Source organism: Saccopteryx leptura, chromosome 9, assembly GCF_036850995.1.
Source record: "Saccopteryx leptura isolate mSacLep1 chromosome 9, mSacLep1_pri_phased_curated, whole genome shotgun sequence".
Taxonomy (NCBI): Eukaryota; Metazoa; Chordata; class Mammalia; order Chiroptera; family Emballonuridae; genus Saccopteryx; species Saccopteryx leptura.
The window spans coordinates 88,936,802-88,951,853 of record NC_089511.1 but is presented as its reverse complement, the minus strand read 5'-3'; the positions used below and the strand labels follow the sequence as shown (position 1 = coordinate 88,951,853).

Sequence of the window (15,052 nt, the reverse complement as noted above, 5' to 3'; positions counted from 1 at the left end):
CAGCATTAATGTATAATAGTATATATTACCACGGCTAGAACACAAACTATACAAGTGATATTTCTTTTCACAGTTAGAAAAAATCTACTAGGCTCCTGTAATTGGGACTCCAAGCCCGGGCTATTTCTGGCATTGGTGCAGCTCCAAGTATCCGCAGTTGCTGCCAGCCACGACGGCAAGGGAGCCCGGCGGGCCTTGGGTGCCAAGGAGTGGCAGCGGCCGCGGCCGCTACTAGCAGCTTATCTCAGAGCGCACACCACCGCCAGCGGCCCGGCTTGAGAATCGCTGATACCGCCCCTCCACCACGCGGGAAGAGGACGGCACTGAGAAAAGAGGGCGAAAAGAGGGCGGCGCAGGCCTTGAAAGCAGCCTGGGAAGGAGCCCAGCGAAGTGCTAACACCTAAGAGACCTTCGGACAGACCAAAAGGGAGGAAAAACAAGGGTGCTGCCAAGACCTGGAAAACCACCACGACTCCAGGGAGGGAGCCAAGGGGTAGACCCAAAGAACTGGAGAAGGACGAAGAGGGCACCTTGCAGGAGCCCTCAGAGTGGAGCAATGACTGTGCCATGCTCCCGCTGCCTCACCCAGGAGCAGCTTCCTTCTGGGACGGACAGCCCGCTGCCCCGCCCCGTCCCCCCCTCCCCCGACCCCGGTCACAGCCCCCACCTCCGCCTCCACCTGCGCCGGACAGCACAGCCACACTTCACAGCACACCCGCTGCACCGGTCTGGGTGGCCCGAGTGCGCCGCAGTTTTCCTTGGTCTCGGTCCCAGCAACCCCTCACCCACCCACGCGTTCACTTACCCTCCTGGACAAAGCTGACTTCTCACTTGGCCGCACTCTGCGCGCCCATTGCATTCGTTCCTGCACCCTCGGTGGTGGGGACATTGCTGACTGGGCTCTAAGGGCGACCCTTTCCCACTCTTAACCTCTGGCTTCCCATTAAGGGACCTGAGAGGATTCCCCTGGTCTTAAAATGGCCCAAGCCCCATCTCACTCTGACATGCCTGCGCCACTGTACTGGCCACAGTAGCATGTGTGGCCATGGATAGAGCTGTTTGGTCCCCAAGAGGCCCCGACCAACCTGTGTCTCACCAAGTGCAGCTCACACCCAACTTTCCCTACTCCCTGCACTAGGTTGGACAGCCCCCTCTGGGGAAAAGGATGGAAGGCAGGAGGGATGTGAAATCCCTACCCTGTTTCCACTCAAGTCTCCCCTTCCCTCAAATAGGGTACTACTCCTCCTCCCCACCCAAGGTTCTGGCTCCATCTTTCCTCTGTTCACAAACTACGTCTGGATAGTTGTGGTTTTTGCTCATTTCAGTATTAGACATCTGTCACTGCTGCTGCTACCAGTGCCAAATACTTATCCTCACTGCCTCCAGTTCTGCTGGCATTTCACTCCCAGATGCTCTTGGGAAGGGGCGGGGTGAGGGTGGTGGGAAGGCAAAGCAGGCTGGGAATGGACCACCCCAGGTCCAGGGAAAGGTGGGATTCTGCCCTTAGGGTGCTGCAGCAGGGTAAGCAGGAAGACCAGTGTTGACTGCCAAGAGTGTAAACCAACAGGGGAAGGAGGTGACCCTTATTAATCCCAGCCTACCCCACCTCCACCTTTGGTTTCCTATTTGCAGTTACAGTACTTGAATGAATAAATAAATATATATCCCCCAAAATGTCCACATTCCCTCCCCTGAATTCCCACTTCTAATAAATAAAATGGAAACAGAATATGACTTTTGAAACTTTAACATAAAGGCACATCAGATTGCTCCTTGAAACACTCTGAGGAAAGCCAGTTTGCATATCATAAAGAGAGGCCCATGTAGCAAGGATCCCAGGCCTCCTGTCAACAGCCCTGTGAGTTACTCAACTGGGTTATGGATGGATCCATCTGCCTCAGGGAAGTTTTCAGGTGACTAATTTCACAGACATCTTAACCACAGTTCAATATCACCCTAAACTAGAAACATCCAGCTAAGCCCCTGGTCTCCCAACTCTCAGGAAACGTTTGGGTTTTTGTGTGTGTGTGTGGGGGGGGGGGGGGCGGGAGGGGGGGTCTGTTTTTAAATTTTATTTGAGAGAAAGAGAAAAAAAGAGAGAAACTATTTGTTCTTCCACGTATTTATGCATTCATTGGTTGATTGTTGCATGTGCCCTGACCTGGGATTTAACCCACAATTTTGGCATATTGGGATGACACTCTAACTGGCCAACGTAATGTTGGTTGTTTTAAGCTGCTAAATTTTGCTGGACCAGGCGGTGGCGCAGTGGATAGAGCGTCGGACTGGGATGCGGAAGGACCCAGGTTCGAGACCCCGTGGTTGCCAGCTTGAGCGCGGGCTCATCTGGTTTGAGCAAAAAGCTCACTAGCATGGACCCAAGGTCACTGGCTCAGGCCGGGGGTTACTCAGTCTACTAAAGGCCCGCAGTCATGGCACATATGAGAAAGCAATCAATGAACAACTACAGTGTCGCAAGGAAAAACTGATGATTGATGCTTCTCATCTCTCTCCGTTCCTGTCTATCCCTCTATCTGACTCACTCTCTGTCCCTGTAAAAAAAAAAAAAAAAAAGCTGCTAAATTTGTTCGGCAGCAATAGGTAGCATTAATTGCTATAATAGTTATTACAAGAAATTTGCTGAAATAAAAAAAGCCTAATTACCATAAGTTATTACACAGTAAACCAAAGACAGAAAGCATAGTCAAGTCAGAATATTGAATGAAAATATAAGATAAGTAGTCTAAAAAAAACTAACTGGATAATATAACCAACATATTTTTTTGGAAGGAATAACCAAATGTATGTTATTTTATTTTAAATTGTATCAACAAGTCAGGCTCATTTAAAAATTCTTTTTTAATTTTTATTGGATTTACTAAGGAGACATTGATTAATAAAATAATATAGGCTTCAGGGGTTCAATTTTATAATACATCATCTGTATATTGTATTGTGTTCTCCACCCCAAGTCAAGTCTCCTTCCATCACCATCTATCCCCCCATGCCCTCTCCTGCTTCCTCCTATGCCCATTCCTATGGTAATCAACATACTTTTCTGTATGAGGATTTTGTTTCCTTTGCCCAAGGACATAAGTCACAAAAAATAGTGCTATGAGAAATGTCTGAGATTTTATTGCCTGTTTCCTTTAAGGATTTCTATGGTTTTTTGTTTTCTTCTAATTTTCCTTTTGATTTCTTGGAGGATCATTGGGTTAGTTATGAGGGTACTTTTTAGTTTCCAAATATTAGTGAGTTTCCCAATTTTCTTTCTGCTCTTGATTTCTAATTACATTCCACTGTGGTTGAAAGACATACACTATATTATTTCTATCCTGACTATGAATTCCTTTCTAAAAAATATATTTTGGTTAATATTTATATTATTACATGATATACATATCTTATAAAATTTACAGAATTAAAAAGAAGACAAAAAAGAAATGACTCACCTATAATTAAACTCTCCGATATCATAATTGTTGACATTTTGATGTCTAGTGTTCTACTGTGTCAATGCATGTGTACCTGGCAACTATTTCTTAAACAGTGTGATTAATTAAAGTATCAGACTCTAGTCTGGTTTATTTAAAGACAGTCTAGTTTAATAGATATAAGGCAAAGCTGTTCAGAAATATAATCATGTTCATTTAGTCACCCAAAGATAAGGAAGGGGCCACTGATCTCACTGCTACAGTGATGCCTCCTAAGTGTGGAGGTGCCCTCGCTCAGCCATGGTCTTGGAAGTCTGAGCAAAGGTCATGGAAGGAATGGCTCCTGGTTAAGGAGCCTGGTGTCTTTTACTCTTCTGGTTGATAGAGAAAATTATAATAGCTCTGGTTACATTTCATATTTTCATTGTGCTTTCTTTTTTTTTTCTTAGAGTAATCTCTCCATTCCTTAACCTCGTTTATGAAACATTAAATATCTCTGTTTCCAAAAAGTGTTACTGATTTTATCAAAAACTCCATAAAAAGGATGAAAGAAAGTCGCCTTCATGATAAAGAAAAGGTAAAATCTGCTGGTGGTTACATGACTGTATTCATTTTTCTTTTTTTTTACAGAGAGAGAGAGAGAGTCAGAGAGAGGGATAGACAGGGACAGACAGACAGGAACGGAGAGCTGAGAAGCATCAATCATTAGTTTTTTGTTGTGCATTGAGACACCTTAGTTGTTCATTGATTGCTTTCTCATATGTGCCTTGACTGCGGGCCTTCAGCAGACCGAGTAACCCCTTGCTTGAGCCAGAGACCTTGAATCCAAGCTGGTGAGCTTTTGCTCAAACCAGATGAGCCCGGGCTCAATCAAGCTGGCGACCTCGGGGTCTCGAACCTGGGTCCTCCACATCCCAGTCTGACGCTCTATCCACTACACCACCGCCAGGTCAGGCTCACTTTTGTTTTCAAATTTTATTAATTTATTGTGTTTACATAGATTCTAGTGTCCCCCTAAATACATCCTCCCATCCACTGTATTCCCCCTGTCCCCCTCCCTGTAACATCCGCCCCCTTCCCTCCAGGATTTGCTTTTCTGCTCTTGTCCCATCCTATCAGCCTATCATCCCCTTTCCCTCTGTACGCTTTCCTTCTGGATCCTTTGACCCTGCCTCTGTCTCTATTCCACTCCACAGTTCATATTGTTCGTAGGATTCCTCACATGAGTGAGGTCATATGATATTTTTCTTTTTTTGCCTGGCTTATTTCACTTAACATAATATCATAGTTTCCAGGTCCATCCATGTTGACACAAAAAATATTTCCTTCTTTTTCATGGCCCCATAGTATTCCATTGTGTATATGTACCACAGCTTTTTAATCAACTCGTCCACTGACTGACACTGGGCTGCTTCCAGATCTTGGCTATTGTAAACAATGCTGCCATAAACATGGGGGTGCATTTCTCCTTTTGACACGTTGATGTGGTGTTCTTGGGATATATTCCCCAAAGTAGGATAGCTGGGTCAAAAGGCAGTTCAATTTTTAATTTTTTGAGGGATCTCCATTCTGTTTTCCACAGTGGCTACACCAGTCTGAATTCTCACCAGCAGTGCAGGAGGGTTCCCTTTTCTCCACATCCTCGCCAGCACTTATTCTGTGCTGTTATGTTGATGGGCGCCATTCTGACTGGTGTGAGGTGATATCTCATTGTGGTTTTAATTTGCATTTCTCTAATGGTCAGAGATGTTCAGCACTTTTTCATATGCCTATTGGCCATCTCTATGTCCTCTTTGGAGAAGTGTCTATTCAATTCTTTTGCCCATTTTTTAATTGGACTGTTTATCTTCCTGGTGTTGAGTTTTACGAGTTCTTTATAAATTTTGGCTATTAAAACCTTATCGGACGTATTGTCAAATATGTTCTCTCATTGTTTGGTTTGCCTTTTTATGCTGTTCATATTGTCTTTAGCTGTGCAAAAGCTTTTAAGTTTGATGTAGTCTCATTTGTTTATCCTGTCTTTTATTTCCCTTGAACGTGCAGATACATCAGCACATATTGATATATTGCTGTGAGTGATGTTGGAGAGTTTATTGCCTATGTTTTCCTCTAGGATGCTTATGGTTTCATGATTTACATTTAAGTCTTTTATCCATTTTGAGTTTATTTTTGTGAATAGTGTAAGTTGGTGGTCTAGTTTCATTTTTTTGCAGGAAGCTATCCAATTTTACCAACACAATTTGTTAAAGAGATTGTATTTATCACTACCACCCTTGTCAAATATCAATTGTACATAAAGGTGCCAATTTATTTCTAGGTTCTCTGTTCTGTTCCATTGATCTATGTGCCTGTTCTTATGCCAGTACCAAGCTGTTTTGAGTACAATGGCCTTGTAGTATAACTTAACGTCCGAAAGTGTGATACCACCCACTTTATTCTTCTTTTTCAAGATTGCTGAGGTTATTCATGTTCTTTTTTGGTTCCATATGAATTTTTGAAATATTTTTTCTATATCTTTGAAGTATGTCCTTGGTTTTTTAATAGGAATTGCATTGAATTTATAAGTTGCTTTTGGTAATATGGATATTTTAATGATGTTTGTTCTTCCTATTCATGAACACGGTATATGCTTCCACTTGTATCTTCCTTGATTTGTTTTATCAATGTTTTATACTTTTCTGAGTACAAGTCTTTAACCTCCTTGGTTAAATTTACTCCTAGGTATTTTATTTCTCTTGTAATAGTGAAGGGGATTGTTTTCTTAAATTCTTTTTCAGACAATCATTGTTGGTGTATAAAAATGCCTCTGATTTCTGAGTATTAATTTTATATCCTGACACCTTGCTGAATTCCTTTATCAGGTCCAGTAGTTTCTTGACTGCAACTTTAGGGTTTTCTATGTACAGTATCATATCATCAGCAAATAATGATAGTTTTACTTCTTCTTTTCCAATTTGGATGCCTTTTATTTCTTCTTCTTGTCTGATTGCTGCAGAACAATACTGAATAAGAGTGGTGAAAGTGGGTACCCACTGCCTTGTTCCAGATCTTAAGGAGATTGCTTTTAACTTTTGCCCATTGAGTATGATGTTGGCTCTGCGTCTGTTATAGATATCCTTTATCATGTTGAGGTATGTTCCCAGTATTCCCACTTTGCTGAGAGTTTTGATCATAAATGGGTGCTAGATTTTATCAAATGCTTTTTCTGCTGCATCTATTGATATTATCATGTGGTTCTTGTCGTTCCTGTTGTTTGAATCACATTGATTGATGTGCGAATATTATACCAACCTTGCCTCCCAGATGTTGATTTCACTTACGCATGGTAGGGGGATTCCCCTCCTGTTTTAGCCTGAATGTGAAACTTTGTATCAAGGACTTCCTTGATTTGAATATGGCTACATAATAAAGCAAACTGGCGCTATGGGGCACTCGGATATCGCCATCAGCATTTGAAGAGTCCTCCCAGTCCCATTTTTTCTTACTAAGTATGCTTCCTTAATTACGCACCGTTATTAGGAGCTGCATTATTCTGCAGCACTAGTTCTTTTACTTGCAGGATTACGTTGTTTATCTGAGCCTTTTCTAGCTTCTTAAAGTATGCCTGTAATGCATACTACCCTCTCAGGGCTGCTTTTGTAGTGTCCCACAGATTTTGAGTTGCTGTATGCTCATTTTCATTTGTTTCAAGGATATTTTTTATTTCTTCCTTGATCTCGACCAATTCGTTGTTTAATAACATGCTGTTTGAATCCAAGTGCTTGAGTGTTTTTCAGTTTTTCTATTGTAGTTATTTCTAGTTTCATACCATTATGGTCAGAGAAGATGCTTGATATGGTATCAATCCTCTTAAATTTGTTGAGACTTGTTTTATGCCCTAACATGTGGGCTATCCTAGAGAATGTACCATGCACACTTGAGAAGAATGTATATTCCGCTGCTTTAGGGTGGAAGGTTCTGAAGATATCTATTAAATCCAGTTGATCTATAGTGTGTCCCTTAATTCTGCTGTTTCTTTGTTAATTTTCTTTCTTGAGGATGTTAGTGGGGTATTGAAATCCCCTACTATTATAGTATTCCTGTTGATCTCTCCCTTTATGTCAATCAAAATCTGCTTTATAATTCAGGTGCTCCTATATTAGGCACATAGATATTTATAATGGTTATCTCTTCCTGTTGGATTACTCCCTTTATCATTATGTAGTGACCTTCTTTATCACTTACTATAGTCTTTGTTTTAAAGTCTATTTTGTCAGATATAAATATTGCTACCCCGGCCTTATTTTTATTTCCGTTTGCATGAAATATTTTTTTCTATCCTTTTACTTTCAGTCTATGTGTATCTTTTGTTTTGAGGTGGGTCTCCTGTAGACAGCATATGTATGGGTCCTGTTTTCTTATCCATGAAGCCATCCTATGTCTTTTCATTGGAGCATTTAATCCATTTACATTTAAGGTTATTATTGATATGTAGCTATTTATTGCTATTTTATTCTTTAAATCTATATTCCTCTTTTAATATACATACACACATATATATATATTATTCCCCCTCCTCCCCGCTTTGTTCTGTCTACAGCAGGCCCCATAACATTTCTTGCAGCATTGGTTTGGTTGTGATGAATTCCTTCACTTTTGGGGTTTTTTTTTGTTTTTTGTTTTGGTCTGGAAAACTTTTCATTTCTCCAATTTTCAATGATAGTCTTGCTGGATAAAGAAGTCTTGGTTGTAGGTTCTTGTTCTGCATTACTTTGAATGTTTCTTGCCAATCCCTTCTGGCCTAAAATGTTTCTGTTGAGAAGTCAGATGTCATCCTTATGGGTGTTCCTTTACAGGTGATTGACTTTTTTCTTACAACTTTTAATATTCTTTCTTTATCTCGTAGCCTTGGTATTTTGATTATGATATGTCTTTGTGTGGGTCTCTTTAGGTTCTTTTTTAATGGGGTTCTCTCTGCTTCTTGAACTTGTGTGGCTCTTTCCTGCATCAATTTAGGGAAATTTTCATCTATAGTTTCTTCAAAGAATTTCGCTAGTCCTTGTTCTTTCTCTTCTCCTTCAGGAACCCCTATTATGAGGATATTGTTTCTCTTCGTGTTGTCATAGAGCTCTCTTAGGGTTTCCTCAAACTTTTTTATCCTCTTTTCTTTTTGCTTTTCTGCTTCCCTGTTTTCACTTATCTTGTCCTCTAAGTCACTGATTCGATCCTCTGCTTCATCCAGCCTGCTTTTAATTCCTTCTAGTATAGTCTTCATTTCTGATATTGTGTTTTTCACTTCTGTCTGGTTCTTCTTTATGTCTGTGTCCTTTTCGATGCTTACAATTTCTTTACTGAGGTGTTCATTAAGTCCATCCATTTTAGCTTTGAGATCCTTAAGCATCCTAACTATTTTATACTCTGCATCTGGTAATCTGATTACTTCCGATTCATCCAGGACTTTTTCTGAGGACTTATCTTGTTGAAGCATATGACTTATGCTTCTCTGCCTACCCATTATTCTCTGTCTGACTTATAGGATTCTCCTATTTGTGATCTCCTTTACCTAATAGAGCTGTTTTGGAGTCTTGATTTGTTTGTTTTCTTCTATGTTTTTGAACTTTAAAAACATTTAAGTCTTTAATCCATTTTTAGTTTATTCTGTTTATGGTATAATAACGTAGTCTGGTTTCATTTCTTTTGCATGTATATGCCCAATTTTCCCAACATCATTTACTGAATACATTGTCTTTACCCCATTGTATGTTCTTGACTCCTTCGTCAAATGTTAATTGATTACAAAGGCCTGGGTTTATTTCTGGGTTTTACTTTGTTCTATTGATCTATATGTGTTTCTATGCCACTACCATGCTGTTTTGATTACTATATGGCCTTGTGGTATAGTTTGATATCAGTGTGATTCCTAGAAGTTTGCTCTTCTTCTTCAAGATTGCTGTGGCTGCCTGACCTGTGGTGGCGCAGTGGATAAAGCGTCGACCTGGAAATGCTGAGGTCGCCGGTTCGAAACCCTGGGCTTGCCTGGTCAAGGCACATATGGGAGTTGATGCTTCCAGCTCCTCCCCCCTTCTCTCTCTCTCTCCTCTCTCTCTCTCCTCTCTAAAAATGAATAAATAAATTAAAAAAAAATTAAAAAAAAAAAAAAAAAAAAGATTGCTGTGGCTATTTGGGGTCTTTTATGGTTCCACATAAAATTTTAGAATATTTGTTCCAGTTCTGTAAAATAAACCATTGGTATCTTGATAGGAACTGCACTGAATGTATCGATTGCTTTGGTTAGCATGAACATTTTAATGATGTTGATTCTTCCTAAGCATGAACTTCCATTTGTTCCTATATACTTCAATTTCTTTCCTCAGTGTCTTAGAATTTCTGAGTACAGGTCTTATACCTCCTTTGTTATATTTATTACCATTTTATTTTTTTGATGCAATTGTAAATGGGCAAGCTCCGCCTGGCCAATGGAGCCGAGGCTTGCAGCCAACCCGAGTGGGCTCCTCTCATGGTGGAGGGGCGACAGCCCAGAGCAGGCAGAGACCCGCAGCTGAAAAAAGGTGCTCACCCATGCCTGCGGTGCAGAGCTTGCATAACCACACCCACAGGGGTGGGGCAAAGGCTGAGGCCCACCCCGAGGCTTGTAGACCCAGGCACGAGACCACAGCTCTCCCCTGGAGAAGAGGTGGAAACCCCAGCAACAGCCCCAGTAGCCTGGCACCAGCAACGCCCATACCCAAACACCCTAGGCAGCAGCGGCACAGGGGGTGGCAGGCCTACAGACAGACCACACCTAGGGAACACAGAGGCCACACCTATTTGATTCCAGTGGCCAAAACCTTTTTATACACAATCAAAATGGAAGGCAGAGAAATGCAACACAAATGAATCAAGAGAAATCACCAGAAAAGGACCTGAAAGAGTCAGATACCAAATTACCGATGCAGAGTTTAAAATAACGATTGTTAGGATGCTCAAAGACCTTAAAACAATAGGTGGTCATTATGAACACCTAAATAAAGAAATAGCAAATATAAAAAAGGACACTGAAATAAAAAAGAATCAATCAGAAATGACAAATACAATATCACAAATGAAGACCACAATGGAAGGAATTAAAAGCAGGGTGGATGAAGGTGAGGATCAAATCAGCGAGTGAGAGGACAAAATAAATGAAGAAAAGAGACTCAAAAAGTCTGAGGAAACTCTAAAAGAGCTCTGTGACAACATGAAGAGAAATAACATTTGCATCATAGGGGTTCCTGAAGAAGAAGAGAAAGAACAAGGGATAGAGACTTTGTTCAAACATATCATAGCTGAAAACCTCCCTAAATTAAGGCAGGAAAACATCTCACAAGTTCAAGAAGCACAGAGAACTCCATTAAAGAGAAACCCAAAGAAGTCGACACCAAGACACATCATAATTAAAATACCAAAGCTAAGTGATAAAGAGAAAATATTAAAAGCTGTTAGAGAAAAAAAGGCTATCACCTACAAAGGAGCCCCCATAAGGATGACTTCCGACTTCTCAACAGAAACACTTGAAGCCAGAAGGGAATGGCAAGAAATATTCAAAGTAATGCAGAACAAGAGCCTACAACCAAGACTACTTTATCTAGCAAGGCTATCGTTTAAAATTGAAGGATGTCAAAAAAGGTGTAAACTAAATGCTTTGCAGCCCTTTTCCTTCCCTTGAGTTTGATGTCTTTGGTGTAGGAGCTGCGTGAGTGACAGTTCATACCTTTATATTAGTTTGCATGTGTGATCTTGAGTCTGACAACGTTAAGTGTAGAGTTTCTCATAACCGGTTTTAACCATCTTTTATTCAGAAAAAAAAAAATTGAAGGAGAAATAAAAAGCTTTCCAGACCAAAAAAAAAAAAAAAAAAAACTCAAGGAATTCACTACAACCAAACCAATGCTGCAAGAAATGCTAAGGGGCCTGTTGTAAACAGATCAAAGGGGAAAAAGAATATAGCAAAAAAGGAATACAGATTTAAAGAATAAACTGGCATTAAACAACAACATATCAATAATAACCTTAAATGTAAATGGATTAAATGATCCGATCAAAAGACATAGGATAGCTGCGTGGATAAGAAAACAGGACTCGGCCCTGGCCGGTTGGCTCAGTGGTAGAGCGTCGGCCTGGTATGTGGAAGTCCCGGGTTCGATTTCCGGCCAGGGCACACAGGAGAAGCGCCCATCTGCTTCTCCACCCCTACCCCTCTCCTTCCTCTCTGTTTCTCTCTTCCCCTCCCGCAGCCGAGGCTCCATTGGTGCAAAGATGGCCCGGGCACTGGGGATGGCTCCTTGGCCTCTGCTCCAGGCGCTAGAGTGGCTCTGGTCGCAATAGAGCGACGCCCCGGAGGGGCAGAGCATCGCCCCCTGGTGGGCAAAGCGTTGCTCCCTGGTGGGCAGAGCGTCGCTCCCTGGTGGGTGTGCCGGGTGGATCCTGGTCGGGCACATGCGGGAGTCTGTCTGACTGTCTCACCCCATTTCCAGCTTCAGAAAAAAAAAAAGAAAAAAAAATGAAAAAGAAAACAGGACCCATAGATATGCTGTCTACAAGAAACACCATAAAACAAAAGATGAACATAGACTGAAGATAAAAGGATGGAAAAAAATATTTCATGCAAGTGGGAATGAAAAAAAAGCTGGGGTAGCAATACCTGTATCAGACAAAATGGACTTTAAAACAAAGGCTATAGTAAGAGATAAAGAAGATCACTACAAAATGATAAAGGGAGCAATCCAACAGGAAGAGATAACCATTATAAATATCTACGCACCTAATACAGGAGCACCTAAATATATAAAGCAGACATTGATGAATACAAAGGGCGAGATCAACAGCAATAACATAATATTAGGGGATTTCAATACCCCACTAACATCACTAGATAGATCCTCAAGAAAGAAAATTAACAAAGAAACAGCAGACGTAAAGGACACACTAGATCAACTGGATTTAACAGATATCTACAGAACCTTTCACCCTAAAGCAGAACATACATTCTTTTCAAGTGCTCATGGTACATTCTCTAGGATAGACCACATGTTAGGGCACAAAAGCGGTCTCAACAAATTTAAGAAGATTGAAATCATATCAAGCATTTTCTCTGATCACAATGGCATGAAACTAGAAATCAACTACAACAGAAAAACTAAAAAATACTCAAACGCTTGGAAACTAAAGAGCATATTATAAAATAACGAATGGATTAACAATGAGATCAAAGAAGAAATGAAAAATTTCCTAGAAATGAATGATAATGAGCATTCTTCAACTCAAAATTTATGGGACACAGCAAAAGCAGTCCTGAGAGAGAAGTTCATAGCATTACAGGCATACCTTAAGAAGCTAGAAAAAGTGGCTCTGGCCGGTTGGCTCAGTGGTAGAGCATCGGCCTGGCGTGTGGAAGTCCTGAGTTTGATTCCCGGCCAGGGCACACAGGAGAAGCGCCCATCTGCTTCTCCACCGCTCCCCCTCTCCTTCCTCTCTGTCTCTCTCTTCCCCTCCCGCAGCCGAGGCTCCATTGGAGCAAAGATTGCCCAGGCACTGAGGATGGCTCTGTGGCCTCTGCCTCAGGCGCTAGAATGGCTCTGACTGAGGCAGAGCAACGCCCCAGATGGGCAGAGCATCGCCCCCTGGTGGGCATGCCGGGTGGATCCTGGTCGGGCGCATGCAGGAGTCTGTCTGACTATGTCCCCGTTTCCAGCTTCGGAAAAGTGGAAAGAAAAAAAAAAAGAACCCATGCCTGGGACTCCCTGAGGTAGAGTCGCCCTCCAAGCTCCCCAAGAGGAGGAAGAAGAGATACCTTCGGCATGACAAGCCCCTCTAAACCTACTCGGCCATGATAGCCCTGGTGATCCAGGCCGCTCTGTCCAGCAGGCTGAAGCTGGCCCAGGTCATCCGTCAGGTCCAGGCTGCGTTCCCCTTCTTCAGGGACGACTACAAAGGCTGGAAGGATTCCATCCGCTTACAACCTCTCCTCCAACCGATGCTTCTGCAAGGTGGCCAAGGGTCCTGCGAAGCCCAAGGCCAGGGGCAACTTCTGGGCAGTCCACGTGAGCCTGATCCCAGCAGAGGCGCTGAGGCTGTAGAATAAAGCCCTGTGCCAGTGCTGGCAGAGCAGGGGCACCCAGGGGACCTTCGCCAAGGACCTGGGTCACTATTTGTTCCACAGTCGGCCTTATGAACTGCCCAAGCCACCCAGTCCCCGGCTGCCTACCAGTGAGGGCTTCAGCATAAAGTCTCTACTGGGGGACCCCAGGGAGGGATCACCACAGAGCAGCCCAGATCCTGGGGTTAACCTTCCAAGTAAGAAAGAGGTGGTGCCCACATCACCCCTGCCCTCTGAAAAACCTCTGTGGCCCCTCTGCCCCCTCCCTGGGACCATGAGAGCAGCAGTGGAGGGGAAGGCTTCCCAGGGGGAAACCAGCAAGCCTGCACCCCTCTCCCTGGAGCCCAGAGCCTGGCCTCTTCACTTACTGCAGGGTACCCCCGACCCTGGGAGACTGTCTGGTGGCGGTCACAGGGCCTCACTTTGGGGGCAACTACCCACCTCCTACTTACCCATTTACACCCCCAATGTGGTCATGCCCTTGGCCCCATTACCACCCACCTCCTGTCCCCAGTGCCCACCTTCAACCAGCCCAACCTACTGGGGGGTGGCCCCTGAAACCCATGTCTCCCCAGGGCTGTTCTCAGATCTAGACGCCTTCTTTCGGGGGGTGTCACCCAACAAAAGCATCTATGATGTGTGGTTGAGCCACCCCCTAGAACTGGCTGCCCTCACCCCAGGCTGGCTCCTCTCCTGGTACAGCCTGTGAGATTCCAGAGCAGGGACTCCTTTTCTTTACCACCCCATCTCCTCTTGCAGCCATTGCCTTGTTTAGGGGAATCAAGGCCAAGAGGACCAAGAAGTGTGGCCACAGGGCTGTGAAACACAAGGCATCAGCCATCCCTGAGTCCATAAGGTTTACTGAACTATCCTACAAAGGGTTGTATCAGGCTCTCCTACCCCCAATGGTCATGCTGAGAGGATGGGAGCTCCTCAGAGTAGGCTTTCTTGTCCCCTTCCTGGTCCCACATTCTCTGGCCCTCTGTCCATCCATCCATCCATCTATCCATCACCATCCATCACCTTCACTGTCTTGGCTCCGGGGCTGGGGAAGGAGAACTTAATGGCAGCTCCAGCCTGAAGTCCTGTCTTCCCTTCAATTGTCTGGGAAGAGGGTAGCACCTTTTTGGAGAAAGGGCATAGGGAACTGGGACCCTACCTGGTTTTGGTGTGGTGTAGTGAGAAGAAAACAGTAAAGGAATGGAGAAAAAAAAAAGAAGCTAGAAAAAGCTCAAATAAACAACTTGACGCTGCATCTAAAAGAATTAGAACAGAAGTAATGCCCACAGGTAGTAGAAGGAAGGAAATAATAAAGATCAGAGTGGAAATAAAGGATATAGATACTAAAAAAACAATACAGAGGATCAATGAAACCAAGAGCTGATTCTTTGAAAAAATAAACAAGATTGATGAACCTTTAACCAGACTCACCAAGAAAAAAAGAGAGAAGACTCAAATAAATAAAATTAGAAAAGAGAGTGGAGAAATAACAACTGACACAACA

General features: G+C 42.9%; 1 protein-coding gene, 1 non-coding gene and 1 pseudogene across 3 annotated transcripts in view; 2 read left to right on the top strand and 1 right to left on the bottom strand.

Annotated features, from left to right (window-relative positions):
• Window positions 1–15,052, bottom strand: part of BMPR1A (bone morphogenetic protein receptor type 1A) — a 201,243-nt gene that overhangs the window by 56,713 nt on the left and 129,478 nt on the right. The window lies entirely within an intron of this gene.
• Window positions 557–14,257, top strand: LOC136381525 (forkhead box protein H1 pseudogene; annotated as a pseudogene).
• Window positions 11,030–11,158, top strand: LOC136381643 (small nucleolar RNA SNORA13). The gene has a single exon (XR_010747128.1). It is a non-coding gene; the product is annotated as a small nucleolar RNA SNORA13 (small nucleolar RNA).